The sequence below is a fragment of the Rhipicephalus microplus genome, chromosome X (genome assembly GCF_043290135.1).
Source record: "Rhipicephalus microplus isolate Deutch F79 chromosome X, USDA_Rmic, whole genome shotgun sequence".
Taxonomy (NCBI): Eukaryota; Metazoa; Arthropoda; class Arachnida; order Ixodida; family Ixodidae; genus Rhipicephalus; species Rhipicephalus microplus.
Genome location: NC_134710.1, coordinates 55,648,915 through 55,665,827, shown reverse-complemented (window position 1 = coordinate 55,665,827; position 16,913 = coordinate 55,648,915). Strand labels below are relative to the sequence as shown.

Sequence of the window (16,913 nt, the reverse complement as noted above, 5' to 3'; positions counted from 1 at the left end):
AGGCTTTTATTGAAAAGAACACACAACTGATGGCAGACTGGTGTTCATTAATATAACTTTTGAGCTGAATGTAACTTATTAAAATTAATTTTGAAAAATTTTATCGCTTGCGAACGGAATACGCCAGCTCCATGAGAACCTACACAATTCAGATATACTTAAAATCTCAAGGACTCAGTTTAACGCGAGATTTGCAGTTCTCGCGAAAACAGTCGTCAGAATATATGTACTGTGATATACGCTTGCGACGATTTACAAATGGAAAAGGGTACTTCTACAAAACCAACTTTTTATACCTAACTTATTTATTTCGAAAGCGCTATTGGCAGTTTCGAAGTACAGCTTCAGTGATTTAAAATAGCTTCGCGTGCGAAGCCCCAAATATGCGCAAAGTAGTATGAGGAACGGTATAGTGTCGGGCTTCGAATTAATTTCGCCCGTCCACAGCTTGCGTCCGAATTGCCAAAGCCCAACCCCGCTCCCGACGTCGTGATTGCATTCCACCAGTAGTGAAATACGCATAATGTCTCGCGTCCAGATTTAGGCAGCTTCCACACACAGCTTTGGTGTCATTTGAGACAGCAAGCTTTTTCTTCTCACTTACCCGTCTGATGACCTACTTTGCGAAGACCATTTCTACGGCTTCATTGGCGCTTGCTTTAGAGCTGCACTTTATATGTGGACGCACTTTCGGACGCAAACTTAAATTAGAACACTTAAAAAAATCACTGCGCTTAAGCTCCGTGATGCGGTGTTGAAAAAATAGTGCAGGTATAGCACTGGCGTTGTTGCGTACAGTCGGCATATATTTTTAACAGAAACAAATGTACAAGTGACGCGGTTGCTTAACGATTGAGCTTTGCATGATGACACATCTCTTTATTTAGTTTTATAATATTAACTCGCTCACGCCTTTCACTTTCATTTTTGCCCGTTTGTCAGCCCCATCGGTCCTATACCAGTTATGCCAATTAATGCACCACGTGCATGCTTTTTATTGGCTTGAACAAGCCTGTTGAGTTCAGGGGAATGGGAACATTACTACTTCATCTTTCAGGTACGCCACATATTGAGAAGCTTCGCATTATCTGAAATCAAATGGGGTCATAGCAAGAACGAATTTTCAGAACACTAACCAGGGTTGCCAGGTGAAGAAAAAATAGCCACGAAATGTGAAAAACTTGTCAAAAAGTAGCCAACTTCGGCCAAGGGCAGTAAATGGGGTTCAAAAGTAGCCACACGTGTATGAAAACAACTACAACATATTTCTCTAAATAACGAAACGCAAGAAAATTTCGATTAATATGTGAATAAGTACAGAAACAACTCTTGAAAATGTTGATTCCCGAGATTTCAGCATAAATTATTGACTTTGTCAGTCATTTCGTGCAGGATGATGAAGTTGCTTGAGGCCGGCATAATTGTTTTAACTAAGGACGAAGTACCGGCCTCGTGGCGGCAATAAAAATGAGTACGGTATGAGTGTGCTCGAAATCACAGTTGCCAGAATTGAAGCATAAAAACTATTGTCACTTTCACATTCTTTGTGAAAGTGTAGTCGTAAGCTACCACTCTTGAAATACTCTGTGCAAAATGAAATCGCTATTTTTTATCGGTGAATTGTTCGATAAAAACCTCTCATAATGTGATACCACTACGACAAAAAGTGTGTAATTTGTGATAAAAGCGTCACGCGCCTTTGTGAAAAATGCGCCAGGCAGAGCTGATGCACATACGTGTTCGTTATTTACACCTAACCTCGATCAGATATTGACTTGTGATGCTTGTGATGCTTGAACGTGTGATGCTTGATCAGGCCTTCTGCGTGTGTTTCCTGTATCGTAAATGCAACATATTACCACAGATCACAGATCATCAGACAAACATTTTTAGCAGAGATTAAAGAAAGTTATTTTCTATGCGTGGTACCTTAACAACGTATGTATTACAGTGTTCCGCACATATATCTCACTATAAGCATCAATGGACCCATTTAATAAGCAAAAACGAACAAGAGAAACATTAATCCTTTCCGCATATTGCGAGTACGCTATTACTCCTTCGGTAAACGAAGTGGGGCTCGATACCACTGCTGGGACGGGGCACTCACCCTGTTCGTTCTTCAAGGTTGGACTGCTTATCAGCGTGTCGTTGGCATTCTGTGCCAACGATGCGCCTCATAGCTGGCGTTGCTTGGATGTACCTGAAGACTTCAGCGCAAGCACTGTGGCTGATCTATAGTTCCTGGCCACCAACAAGGTAATCAGCACCATCTACCCTGAACAGATTCGGCTATCGCCACTGGCTGGATGCTACACAAAACGCTTCTCAAGAGGAACCCACCGGGGCTATAGATGCAACTGCTGGATGAAGCACCCTGTTCGCTCTTCCAGGTTAGCTATTCAAACCACTGCTTATAGATCGAATAGAAATTTTTTATTGGTATCGTGGCCAAGTGATTGGTGTTGTGTTTTTGACCGATGCAAATATCTTCTTATATGTCATATTTGTGTAGCCTGCTCTTTATCCTCTCGGGCGACGTCGAAACTAACGGTACGCTTGCAAGGGTCTTACAGACTGTTCAATGAATTGAAACTGATCAAGATCACGTTTTGAAGGACATGCAGGCCCTGAAGCACTGGCAAGCTTCCGCTGACGTGGAACTTAAACAGCTTTCGGCCAAACTTCGTGTTGACAAAAACAAACTGCCCCGCCGCGGTGTTTTAGTGTTTGAGGTACACGGCTGCTGACCCGCAGGTCGCGGGATCGAATCCCGGATGCAGCGGCTGCATTTCTGATGGAAGCGGGAATGTTGTAGGCCCGTGTGCTCATATTTGGGTGCACGTTGAAAAACCCCAGGTAGTCGAAATTTACGGAGCCCTCCACTACGGTGTCTCTCATAATCATATGGTGGTTTTGGGACGTTAAACCCCACATATCAATCAATCAATCAATCAAAAACAAATCCTGATGCTACATCTTTGGGAACAGCGGATTCCACGCATAACTTCTCCGATCCGTTATCATCATTTTGATCATACTGAAAACAGAGTTCGTCATTCACTATTATTATTTTAGGGGAATTCACTATAATCATTCAAGAATATGGTCTTTGTATAAAGCCCATATGGGCTTTATACAAAGACCATATGAGCACAATTCAATGACATATGTCATTGAATTGTGCTCGATGCACCTTGGAATCACGTTCGAGTCATCTCAAATCCACCGAAACCACCATCTCTGTCGATACCCTGACTAAAAATGCTGACCGTGTCAAGTTTTCATTTTTCGAAGATAAGCAGCAGGTGATAGAAAAATGTTTTAGGCGGAAAGACAGAAAACTCTTCATACGTGAAGGCTTTTTTCCGCTTCAAACATGTGTCGCTAGAAGAAAACTGCTGGAGTTTGTGAAATAAAAAAAGTGCCACAAGAAGGCTTACTGTTAAATTGACCACTAGGTGTACGTATACGACGCAGGATCGGATAGAGTAAGAGCATTAACTAGATAGATAGCACGGAGCTCTAATCAACGTTCACCCATTCGAATCATTCGTTACGTGCTGCAGCAGCAACAAAGCTATCCGCATCATTTACTAACACACGAAGCCTGAATCTCAAGCGCGTTGAATTACGCTCCTATTTAGAAAGTAAGTGCGGCAGTCTATTGCGAACTGAAACCTGGCTTCATAAAGACATTACAAACTCAGAAGTGCTAAATGACACCTATCAGTAAACTTGATGTACCGAAAAGCCCTCGACATGAGAAGCGCTGCCGTGCTAATCGCTGTGAGAAAGCATAATTCTAATTTTTTTATTGACGTCAATAGTCCGTTGGAAGTGATATGAATGTACATTGTATACCCTACTTCTAAGTCACTCTTCTGGGCGTGCTACAGGCTGCCAGAAACTTGTTTTTATTTGTATCTGATATTCACACCAACCCAGCCTCTATCCGACAAAATTTCCCTAATGCTATAATAAAATTTTTGGTGGTTTCAGTTTTCCCGACACCGACTGGAATGACGTAAACTCATGTTCAAGTAGCACTCAGAATTTCTTTGACCTGCCCCTAGACTTCTCACTTACGCAGCTTGTTAATCGAGCAGCCCATCAACAAAACATAGTAGATCTGATATTTACATTTGCTCCTGTCAACGTAACAACTATATCTTATAACTCTCGGTTTTGTGACCATTTACTGCTGTCCGGTGCGTTCCAGATACCAGTCGGATCACGTAACGTACAGTGCTGTGCAATAACATATTTTCAACTGCTACAAAGCCAACTTTGAAGCTATTAACCATGGCCTTGAAACATTTTGTAATACTTTCTTTCCGTCGTTCTCCTCTCGCTCCGTCATGGAAATTTGGCCTTTTTTGCAACATAAAGTCCGAGTTGGTTCATGCGCACATACCGTGTACGTATCTCGCTTAGAGTTACCTTATCTAAGCCATGGTTCCATAGACTACTAAAAAAACGAAAAACAAAAAAGTATCTCTGTAAGGCTACAAAGCTTTGAAACACACCTCAGTCTCGGGACAAACATCACGCTGCGGCAAAAGACTATTGTTCTACCCTCCGTAACGCTAAACGCCTACTTATGTCTTATTTATTTATATTTAAATAATACAGAAACGTAGGCTACGTTAGAGCCAGCTATTCCAACTTATGCCTTGCGACCTTCAATCTCTCAATAAAAAGAGTCCTCTTTACAAATCAATCTGTCCTACTGAAACCATATACGGCATTTCACTGGGGGATGATGAACCCCAAAGATTGTGTTACATTGTTTAGCAATTATTTTGCGAGTGTTTTTACAAAGAAAGACCATTTCAACATTACATGTGCAATAACAGTCAATTACAGGTACGTGGATACCTTACTCATTAGTACTACAGGAATTTCAGCACTCATAAAAATTCTCGAAATATCAACACGCTCAGGAGTTGATGGTATTGGTAGTTAATTTCTCAAACCAACCATTACATTTTCTTATAGTATACTTACTTTTAGTACTTTCTAGTACCATGCTTTATAGTATCAATTTCAAACATTCATTGTCAACCGGTGAAATACCACATGAATGGAAAATCGGCAAAATCACACCTGTATTCAAATCAAATTAGGCAACAAATCTAACGTTAGTAATTATCCTCCTATAACTATAACAAGTGCACCGTGCAAACTGCTTGAGCATTTAGTTGCCTTGAACATCGCCGAGCAGCTTGAAACCAACAATTTATTTTTTTCAGAACCAACATGGGTTAAAGAAAGATTTTCATGCGATTCTCAACTAGTAGAATTAACCAATAATTTGTGCATGGCCATGGATAAGTACATTGACATTGACTGCATATTCATCAGTTTCCCCAAAAGCTTTGATTGTGTTCCGCATTGTCATCTAATATCTAAACTGTCGTCGCTTAATCTAGATTCCGTGACTTTATCCTGGCTCAGAAACTTTCTTTCATTCCGTAAGCCGTATATACCGATACTAATTCTTTCTCATCTCCTCTAACTGATCAAACTTCCAGCGTCCCCAGAGTAGTACTTTAGGTTGTTACTTTTATTTTTCATTCATAACGTATACCATCGTATATCTCCTCTATTATACGACTCTTCGTATGTGATCGCGAGATATATTGTAAAATACCTTCATCGTCAGATAATCTCACTTTTCAAGAAGACCCAGTTATTATAAGTAATTGGTGTTCACGCTAGCAAATGGCGCTTAATACCGATAAGTGTAAGCTAATGAACCTGCAATAAATCATTTTCACCCTTCAACTATACTCTTAGTAACTGTCACCTAACACGCACATCATCTTACAAATACCTTGTTACGCATCTTTCACCCACATATATCACGCATGTAAATAGTTTCAGCGCGGGAATCTCGCACTCTCGGCTACCTTAAACGTATCTCCGCAGCTGTGGAGCAGTGGATATGGGGCTCGGCTGCTGACTCAAAGGTCGCGGGTTCGACACCGGCCACGGCGGTCGCATTTCGATGGAGGCGAAATGGTTGATACCCGTGCAGTGTGCAATGTCAGTGCACTTCAAATAATGCCAGATGGTCGAAATTTCCGAAGCCAACAGCGTCTCTCATAATCATACCGCGATTTTTGGACATACGCCAAATTTTATTACCTTATACGCACCTTTAATGACACTCCAACATAATAATAATATGTGTGTTTTACGTCTCAAAACCATGATATTATTATGAGAGATGCCGTCGTGGAGCACTCTAGAAATTTTGACCATCCGGTGTTCTTTGACATGCACTGACATCGGACAGCACACGGTCCTTAAGACGATTCAACAATGACCAAGTCCCCTGCATATGTAACATTCGTTCATCTTCAATGAGTGTTTACCTCATCGATTCGCTCATCAGGCCTCCTAATCCGCGCCCTTGGGCGTGTTCAAAGCTGCACCACGTGCTTCATTGCTAAAGATTGCAGCCGAGATTTATTGAACTCGCAATAAATCTTCGCTATCGTTGCCTTCCCGCAGAAAGATCACTTTGATCTGCTTCTTTCACAAAATAGCATTGAGTGAGCACGAAGCCACCCTCCTTTTTCCCCTATAGCCGACATGAGGTACGGCATATCGACAATACTGGTAGAGAATGAGTGATTTAACCGTCGATTGCTTTGCATAGAGATGGAATCAAATGCTGTAACAGTTATCTTTCACGTAAACCCCCACGTGTGCCAGATTTATAGGTTCGCATATTGCATGGGCACGCGCAGATTAGCTTTCGTGCCTTCTTTCTTTTCTGCACTTGTGCGCAACTTGAGTTGTATTATAGTATAGGCTTCTGTGGTGTCTTGACCTTTTGTGTCCGTGTTTGCATGCCCTGTGTTTTCGAGCTACACGAACGTCTCACCATTTGCACAATAAGCATTCCTTCAAAGGCATTTTCAAACGCACTAACGCATTCAACTCATAAGCATTGCCAGGAGCATACGAAGTATGCAATGGTCTTCCCGATAATCTTGTCAACATTCATGACCCTGTATTGTTTTGTCGAGGAGTAACCACTATTTATTCATGACCACTGGCTTCTACTTTCAATTAATTTATAAGCATGCCCTTCGCTAACTATTGTATCATTCGTTATAGTTATCTGGTGTACCATTACATATGAGTTTCTCTGCATTGTGTTTATTAGCTTTATGTCACGTTTGCTGTCGCTAACAATTATATAATGTTATAGTTTTATGTAACATAAAATGTATAATTGCGTTTTAACGCTTGCACTTATCTTAGCGTACAATGTGTTATCACCCCCTACCCACCCACACACAATACTTCTGCAGGAGCCTGGGGGGTGGGGGTTCGTGAATAATGTATTAAAGTTCTTATCCACCGCAATCAAAAGCTTAAAGCCGTGGCATTATTCAAATTGTTGCCATTCTAAAATGCTCTGCGCCCAAAGGCTTCGTAATCGAAGGCGCAAACGGCCAGGCCAGTAACAAGTGACTCAGCACCAATCTACATTGCGCTTGAACTCTTCCTGTACTGTAAATGAGCGTGCATTAAAGTTTTGATAAATTCGTCTACATCAATTTTCTACGCATTGCTTGCACCATGACAAGGTGGAAACGTATGTACCAGCATGTTTTACCCCGCTAAAATCTCATACTGCAAAAGTATGTATCCAGACATCAAGTCATAGAAGCCAAGGACATATATATTCGTGGTGCTTTCTCCGCGCAACTGAAAACGTGATACCAGGAAAGGTGGTCTCTTTCCTAAACTTGTTTTCAGTTTCTTGCGACTGATCCGAACCCAAACACAGAGGCAGGCAGGCCGTCATTCTTTTCTACCTGTCAATCTTTTATGCAACGCACGTATACACCTATTCCATGGGCACACCGTCTACGTACTGGGTCGCTTGTAGCGACGTCGCTACAAGCGCCTCATTATGTCGACGGTTCCTACACTTGTTTACAAACGTGGAATGGGTCTATAGAGTAGGGGACAATGCAAGGGTGACAGTTGAACCGAAGCTTGCGGTACAAGTCTTTGATCCACAGAATGGAATCGCTTGAATGGAACCGTCTTCCCGTATCTGTGGTTAGCAATTTCATTCTGTACTACCTAACGTTGAATACTGAAAAAAGACAACAACACACCTCGGCCTCTTCTGTGTAGACATATTATTTTACACCAATACTATGATATATAACACTGTGTTATTGAATTCGTGTAATCATTCCCTCAAAATTACCTTACGTCAGAAAGATATTCCTGAAAAAAAGTGCTGGTCTGAATTTTAAAGAAGTGTTTTACCTACTCATCGTGTTTTCTTGCTTCCAGAGAATATTTTCCACAGAGATTGCAATGCTATTTAAATACTGACCGTACAAAGGTTCCCTATCGAAAAAAAAAAAACCCTCGTCGGGGAATTTGTCCGTTATTTTTCTTGCTTTTTTTCTATGCTGATCGACTATAATATGTGACCGTGGTTTGTATTGAATAACGCAGCCTTTCCGTGAAGCATTTGTCGTTGCATTCTTTGCCGTGTCACGAATTATGGCTGTGATCAGATTTGCGGTCTTCGTGTTTGCTTGTAACTTTGCGAAGAAATAAAGTAAGCTAGCCGATGTTACAAGTTGGCACTGCTTGTGTGCTTTCTATTTTGTCTTCTCTTTAAAATACTGTTGGTAAAGGTTAGCGTCGAAGCTCTGGTACATCTTTGATTGTGTATTTTCTTTATTGAAATCAAGGTCCTCTATATGGAAGCAAAAGAAAATTGTAACTTTGCGAAAAGACTAACCTTGTTGACAGCAATATCAGCGTATTTGACAACTACACAAAGTGAGGGCTATCGTATTTTTTTATCGGCCATATAGTTACAGTAAACGCTAGCTCCCTAAAAAAGTGTACAAGCATGATGCCACGCGCTTTTGTGTAGACGTGAACGGGGCTGGTATAGTACAACTATTGAGTACTATTTCGATTCCGTAATTGCCATCAGCTGTCAGAAATTGGTCGACATCTTCTTGGTCATGCCCACACAGCACGGGTGACAAGTGATAAAACGAAATCCTCGAAAATATCTCTTTGCATAATACCTGCATATGCGCGGTTATAGGTATAACATAAGACGATAAATTTGTTTTTGAAGTAGGAAAAATAGCTCTTTTTAAAACAGTAATAACGTTTGACAGAGATCCTCATAAGAAGTTGCTGGCTCCCGGACGTGCTTGCGTCGGCAGTGATGTAAAACTGATGTCAGTCGGAACGGAATACGAACATGATGAGACTGTTTTACGCAACAAGGCCCTATAAAGGCTCACAAGAAATCAACCCAGATCTTTCGAAGTAACTGGTTACACGGCTAACTCAACAACAGGACACAAGAGGGAAGAAAAGGGACACACACTGCGCTACTAGTGAAAAAAATATTTTTGCCGCCAAGAGATCTGTGTTCACTGTTGCGTGTGTGGTATATATTATTGGGAGGTCGTGTTTGAGAAAAAAAAATTGTTGCTAGTAGCGATGCGTGTGTCTTGTTTGGGCCTTCTTAGTTTTTTCTAATGACCTTGCGAGTTTGCGACTCTCCTGCTATTTGATCAGAGATTGTTCCGGAAAAAAGTACAAATGCTTTTTGTTCGTCCAGTACACGGCTTCTGGAGGTAAAGATGCGTAGGGTGGGGGCGACGCTACCATTGAGCGGTTCGTTGGCACGCCAGAGGCGACAAGAGAGGGCCGCCACTCAAGGTAAAACAGCTCCTCCTGAATTTATCTTGTCTGCGACGTCGATATGTACTCGGCAGCCAAAAGTACCGCAGTGTCCCGCAACTGATCTATGCTGCCCGTCTAAGCAACGGAAACCATTCTTGTGCTGTCGTAGACGTTCCTTGCAATCATCACAGTAGATTTTGTGAACATAACTTTATTATATCTCAAAAAGTCGCTACAGCATTGGCCTGTGGAGGGAGTGCCCAAGCAAGGTAAATCCTTGAATTCATTCCTACCACAGCACATGTGAGGGCGCTCCCGTATGTAGGAAAAGTAAACCTGCACCATGCTCATCTAATCCTTGAGAACGACATCAAAGTAGACGCGTCCTTTCTTTTCCCTGTTGTGGACTCGGTTAGTGCCCACCGTTATTTGTTTACTAAACAACGCGCTTCTTATTGAATCAACTCTTTTTAGTCGCCGTATTTAATAAGATTATCTCAGACCTCGACGATGTTCTTAAGGTCTATGATAATCTTGTTTCGCTCACTAAAAGTATATATATATTTTTATCTGTTGACAAAGGAAGTTTAGTAATAAACAGTTCAATCTGAATTCAAACTGGCTATGGTGTCTTTTGTGACTATGTTTGTGACAGACAGAAGCAGAATAGGAGCAATAACGTAATTAGGAAGTGGCAAACCAGGCTTCTACCCCTCCCCCTTCCCCCGAATTTTTTTCGCCTGGCACACAAAGCAATAAAGTGCCCCCCCCCACCCTCTCCCCTTTAAAAAGTTTCTGCTTACGCCCCTGGATAAGGTACAGTTTATTCTTTTTATAGGTACGCCCAAAAACAAAACTGAGCCTTCTTTTTTTTTTTTTACGCTGTTGACTATCTCGGACGGTTTCTGCTCTGTAGAACCAATCCTCCAAAACATTTGATGAAACTAAATAGAAAAACGTTTGATGGTCAGGAAAAGTTCGTAATATATTCCAGCGTAACACAGGGCTGAGCTAGTTTCTAAGTATTTATTCTAAAAAAATGCCTGTCAGCACAATGCGTGACGCATTGGTAGGTTCTCCTATTGCATGAGCATGTAAAGATGACTTTTCGTGCCTTCTTTTTTTCCCGCTGTTGTGTGCTAATGCAGTTGTCAGTCGGCAGTTGTGGTGTCTTTACTTCTTTCTCTTGTTGGTGTTTGCCCGTCCTGTCTTCTGTAAATCTCCGTAGCACAGCCACTAAAATTGAAACACCCGTAGAGGTACCACTAGTCTTTTTACGGTATCTTTTAATGTTTGAAAAGTAGCTGCTGGGCAGATAGAGTTTTAAAAAGTCCGAATTTTTTTCGAGGCGGAGGGCAGTGGCTCGTTAGGCTTTCATTGTTTTGCAGGCTTCAAGTGTATTCGATAACTATACATACCACTCAAGTCACCTGCTGTTTAGAGATGACTATTGTTACAGTGTGTAGCTTAATGTGTAGCGACAACCACCCAAATTTACTTAGATATTTCAATAGGATGCTCATTTAAGCGTAACAATCTATACGCTGTGCTTCTCACTACTTTCAATGCATCAGAAGCGGCTGGGGCACCTCCTTGGGACATCGCTATCGCACCCTATAACATTTTTATACCACAATCGGTGTTCATAACGCATCGAGCACACAATGGGCCCCATCTTGGAGCCTTTGACTAGCTGGCGGCGTGCATTTAGGCCGCCCGCATTGCGCAATCAACCGAGAACCACATTGTATTGCAGAGGCTGGCTTCACCTCATAAATAACATTATTGCTTAGAAGCCAACTTCGCCGGGCGCCTTTTAGTGACTTGTGGACGAATTCGCGGACACGCTTTCAGTAGCACGCTTCCTTGAATATTTTGCAGCAAACTGCCTGTAAAGCAATCAGTAAATGACTCATGAAAATGTGAAAAATTTGGTGCCGAACGCAAACAACGTGCAGCGAAAACTGCGGAGTAGCAGAGTCTGCGTGTTTCGCACATAAGGTCAACAATGCCTGTGCAAGACATTCAGTGCAAAGAAATAACTTGCCGCGCAATTTAAGACGTTCCCCCGTCTCACGGCGCTCGTTTGCGACGACGCTGGTCTGGCGTGTGTCCCAGAATCTCGTGGCTCGATGCCGAGCGGTGCCTCGGCCGACGAGCTTGTCTAAATCAGCCGCGGGTCTCGTCATCATTGCGGCTGCTCCTCTCGTAATTTTTACTGCGACATAGGTCAGGGCTTTGAGACTGAAATTCGCTTGGGCGAACATCCTTACGTCCACTCTGTTACGTAAATGATGGCTTCGTTGTCGTCGACGGTGATTTGTCGCCGTCAACTATTCTCGTCACTTGCAACTTCAACGTTGCTATTGGATCAAAGAAAGCGTTTCTCGAAGTTAACGCCACTCGCTGTCGTAACTATATCACTGTCGCGGGGAACAGTTAGCAGTTGGGCACGCCACCCTTTTAAATAACGATCTTTGTTGCTTATTTGTGTGCATATATGCTTAGAAGAAGAAGTATTTATTTATTTATTTATTTAATTATTTATTATTTACCTATTTATTTATTTATTCATTCTGCTTTAAACCACAGCTCCCACCTTGATCATTGAGTGATAGAAAAATAGTGACATAAAAATGCATAATCAGTCACAACAAATGTATAAAAATGACATCAGCATACATTCTAGTTTAGTTCATTATATGTGCCTACACGCCCCAACGCTGTGGTATAGTGGCTAAGGTACTCGGTTGTTTACCCGCAGGTCGCGGGATAGAATCCCGGCTGCAGGGGCTGTATTTTCGATGGAGGCGAAAATGTTGTAAGCTCGGGTGCTCAGATTTGGGTGCACGTTAAAGAACCCCTGGTGCTCGAACTTTCAGGAACCCTCCACTACGGCGTCTCTCGTAATCATATATGGTGGTTATGGGATGTCAAGCCCCACATATCAATCAAATGTGCCTACACATACATGCTCGCGCAAGAAGACACATTTAGTGATTGAAACACTGGTATTGGAGACACACTCAATGGCTGAATATTTTAAAATAGAAGCTGCCGAAATATCGTTCACCTCCCCCACTAAGCTGGGGAATAACTGCTATCATGTTCATCTGCTACTGCTTTCAGCATACTTTCAGCGTTTGAATTAATCTTTTCAAATTAAGAATTTGTGATAAAAAAATGTCCAATGCGTTTTCCGCGCTTACAAGCATCGATTGAAAACTTTAGCACGCTTTAGTGTTGATTTAAAAAATATAAAATATATAGGAAGCAGTAAATATTGGTTAATTAACTGTTTGAAACAGAGAAAAAAATAAAGCGAACTCAAGATTGCAAGGTGAGAGAAGAAAGCTGAAGGCGACACGTTCATAGCAAAAGTCACAGTTAATCGATTCCTCCGCCATTCTGGGAACTTAGTGCGAGCTATAGGATGCAGAGACACTTCACCAATTCACGCAACTTGATGTTGTTCATCCGAACTACCTAATTTAAAGAAATACTACATTAACTTTCTATACACTTACTTATCACAGAGTCATATCATAGCTAAGACGATTTCGACAATAGCAACATGTCCCGGACCGATCGGCCATCCAGGTCTTCCGCCGAGGCTAGGCCATGCACCAAACCGACGTTTCCGCTTCTTATGTACGTATGTGGAGGAGGGGCTCTTCTCATAGCCTTTTTCGCGAATGTTCACGCGTATTTTCTACACATAGGATGTGCCCGACAGAAAAGATAAAAACGAGAAAAAAAGCTCAGGCTAGGGGTGGTACAGCCTTGTAAGCATTACTAGCATGCGTAAGGACGAGAGTCCACAGCGCTCCTCTTACTTTCGCACAAATGCGCAGAAGCCTGGCCGTGCTCCTCGTACATTCGGATGCTTCGCTTCCAAAGCGTCGTGAGACGTGCGGGTCACGTCCCTGAGAGCCAGGTGGGAGACGAGGGAGCATCCCGACATTATCTCGGCCGTCAGACGATTTCAGCCAGGCTTCACGGCGATGCCCTCCATTAGGCCTACGGCTAAACATCCCGGCAAAGCATGGGCTTGTTCCGTTAGAACGAAGGCGTAAGTGCTCCCAGTGGGTGATGCTAAGCGTTGTTTCCTCCTTCTATCTCTTTCTATTTTTATTTGAATGTGCCTGCTCACCTCTGCTGATCTTCGCCCCGAACTCTCATGCTGCCTGATGGCGGACATCTCTGTTCATCGAAAGTAATCACAACAGTGTAGATAGAGACAGAAGAAGAAGGAGCAAGAGGAAAAGGAAGAGAAAAAGAAATCTGAAACGCATGTTCTAGTACTTTCACGAAACAAAGAATCGAGCCTTCTGTTTCGAACAGGTGCTTTTTAACATAAAACTTACTTTGCACACTTGGTTAGGCTGCTTGCGATAACTGCGACGCTGTATCTCCTCGTGAATAAAAAAAATACAGATATGGGTCAAATGATGATGCTACGAGAACAGGAGCCTCCTATTTAAAACAACATTGGGTTTGTCGTAACGATTTTGCTGCCTATCTTTTGAAGGTGAAAAAGACGCCACATGAAATAAAACCTAGCTTATAGAATAAAGTTAGCGTTGTTTCGATTACCATACAAGTTTATCGAATAGAAGCTATGCCACAATGCGAATATTTATACTTCTGTAAAAGTGCGCACCCTAAACTTTACACAGCGCAAATATTTTTCTGAATAAGAAAAAAAATCCCCAAAAAAAACAACATCCTGCAACGATTTTTATAATGCAGTATCTATTATTAATGTCCAGGATGCCTGAACAGGAAGAAAAAATGATACATTGCCAAAACACGTTGGTGGGCTAGTTGGTTTGAATCCATTAAGAGTGAGTAAGCGCACAACAGACAAGGACGTAGAAGAGACAGACACATACAGAGCGCTACTTTCAACTGATCTTTTATTTTCGCACGAACCGATAAATATATACCGCAACAGCTGCTTGTAGAGCTCGCATGCTCGGCTTCTGTGTCCGTCACAAAATTTTGCCACCCGAAGTTCTCGCTTTATTTGGGTTCTGCCAGCCCTCAATCAGCCACGGCATTCGGATCTGCAAACTAATGCGCTCGGAATGGCATCGACAAGTGCGAATGTACAGAGATATCTTGAGACTGCGCCTGAAGACTACAGGATCGGAAAACACTTGGGCTCACTTTTCACGGATCATCAACCGCACGACGGAATTCCTATGGAATCACGTTTTGCCAGGCCTGAGGCAGAGCCTTCGTAAGAAGACCCCCGTGCCGAAAAGCCAGGTGAAAGTCATCGGCAACACCACGCTACCAGACAACATTCGAGAGGTACTGGAACTTGGGCCAAAGTTCGCTGTTGAACCCAAGAAATCTGCTCCCGAACTGTTGGGAATGGTGCGACAAGTTTCCAAGCAAGTGCCTGACGCCGAGTCGGATAGGTGTGTATCGGAAGGTGTGGATGTACTTATGCGTTCCCGTTCCTTAGCAGGAAAGTTTTCCTTGTTCAGAACTGTTAAGTATATGAAGGAGCATTCGCTCACACTTGTTCCCGCGGATAAGGAAGGTGGTTTTGTGGTTTTAGATCGGACTAAGTATAATTCAAAAGCTCATGAATCTATTTCGTCTACTTTTAGGGTTCATAAAGACGTGGCCCTTAAGAAAGTTCAAAACGACGCAAAAAACTTGTGCAAAAGCTTCAAGCTCGATCATTTGTCTCGATCCATTGAAAAAAGCACGAAGAATCATCTTGATGTATTTTTTTCAGCAAAAACGCACAAACCGGGTTTCCCGTTCCGTGTGATAGTGTCGGAAAACGCTAGCTGGCAGAAACATGTAGCAGTATTTTTAAAGAAGTTTTTGAAGCTTTTGCCAGTCGAAGATCCATTTTTAGTAAGTAACTCTGAACATGTCGTGGATTTCTTTAAAAACAATCATGACAGAAACTTTTTAGCCTTCTCTATTGATCTGAAGGATCTTTATTATTCTCTCCCTCAAGATGACCTTATGACATGTGTAGGCCGTTGCCTAGACAAGTTTGGGTCAGTACGTTTTCAAAACGCCTCCGGTTTGACTTGCGATCAGTTCTTGGAACTTCTTTATTTGTATGTTAATTCCACTTACGCCTCATGGGATGGTACTGTTGTTAAACAGAAGAATGGAATCTGTATTGGTTCTTGTATTGCCCCTTGCTTAAGTGACTTGTACTTAGCCTATCACGACCAGGCCCTTTATGATCGCCTCAAAAATCACCCTGATGTTGTACGTGTGTTTAGATTTGTCGACGATTTCTTGATTGTTTTAAACAATGACTCATGTAGTTTCGACAATGAGGTTTCAAAAATAGTAACCACTTTCACGGAAACCCTTTCTCCATTGGTCTTGACGCATGAAAAGCCCGAGGGCAATTTCATTAGGTTTTTGGACTTAGGTATCTACTTTTCATCTGAGAAAGTGTGTTGGAGTTATGAGCCAAGGGGCAATAAGCCCGTCCTGCCGTTTTCCTCCGCCCATTCCAAGCTCGTGAAACGCGCCGTTGTACAATCCTGTTTTAATAACTCTCTTAGGAAGTCCTGTAATCACAAAGTTGAAAGCAGTTTTCTGAACCAAGCCAAGCGCTTAGCAGAGTCTGGTTACCCAATTTGTGTGCTGAGCTCTGTCGCTGAGGGTTTGAGCAGGAAGCTAAAACACCCACCTAAAGGCAGTAATGGTCGTACAGCAAAAAAAGTGGCCGTCGTTCCGTACTTGCATGGTGTATCGCATAATCTCAGAAGGATCGCGGGAAAGGCAGGAGTGGATGTGATCTTTTCAGCTCCCGAACGTCTACATAGGTTGTGTCGACGCGTTAATTCTCAGTGTAACAGTGCAAACACCTGCCTTATTAATCATCGAACAATTTTTGTGAACTGCATTCGCAATGTTGTTTATGCTATTCTGCTTTCTTGTGGAAGAACCTATATTGGTCAAACTGGCCGATGTATTAATCAGAGATTGAAAGAACATCATTATAATGTCACGAAAGCAATCTCGGGCCATTTGGGCATCCATTGCCGAGATTGTGGATGTATACCCCTCTTCGAAAGAACAAAAATTCTATCTAAGGCTCCTGGCAAAATGACAAGGGAGATTATGGAGGCATACGAAATCGCGAAATTATCTGACATGTGCGTTAGCCAACCATCAGTATCGCTTTCTCAAAAAGAACTTCATTACCTCGATTC

General features: G+C 42.3%; 1 long non-coding RNA gene across 1 annotated transcript in view; it reads left to right on the top strand.

Moving 5' to 3' along the window:
- Positions 1-283: 283 nt before the first annotated feature.
- The window catches only part of LOC142775330 (uncharacterized), a 33,207-nt gene continuing 16,577 nt past the window's right edge, over positions 284-16,913 (top strand). Inside the window, exons 1-2 of the long non-coding RNA XR_012886737.1 lie at positions 284-2,393; positions 13,560-13,777. This is a non-coding gene — a long non-coding RNA (uncharacterized LOC142775330). The remainder of the gene's footprint in view (positions 2,394-13,559; positions 13,778-16,913) is intronic.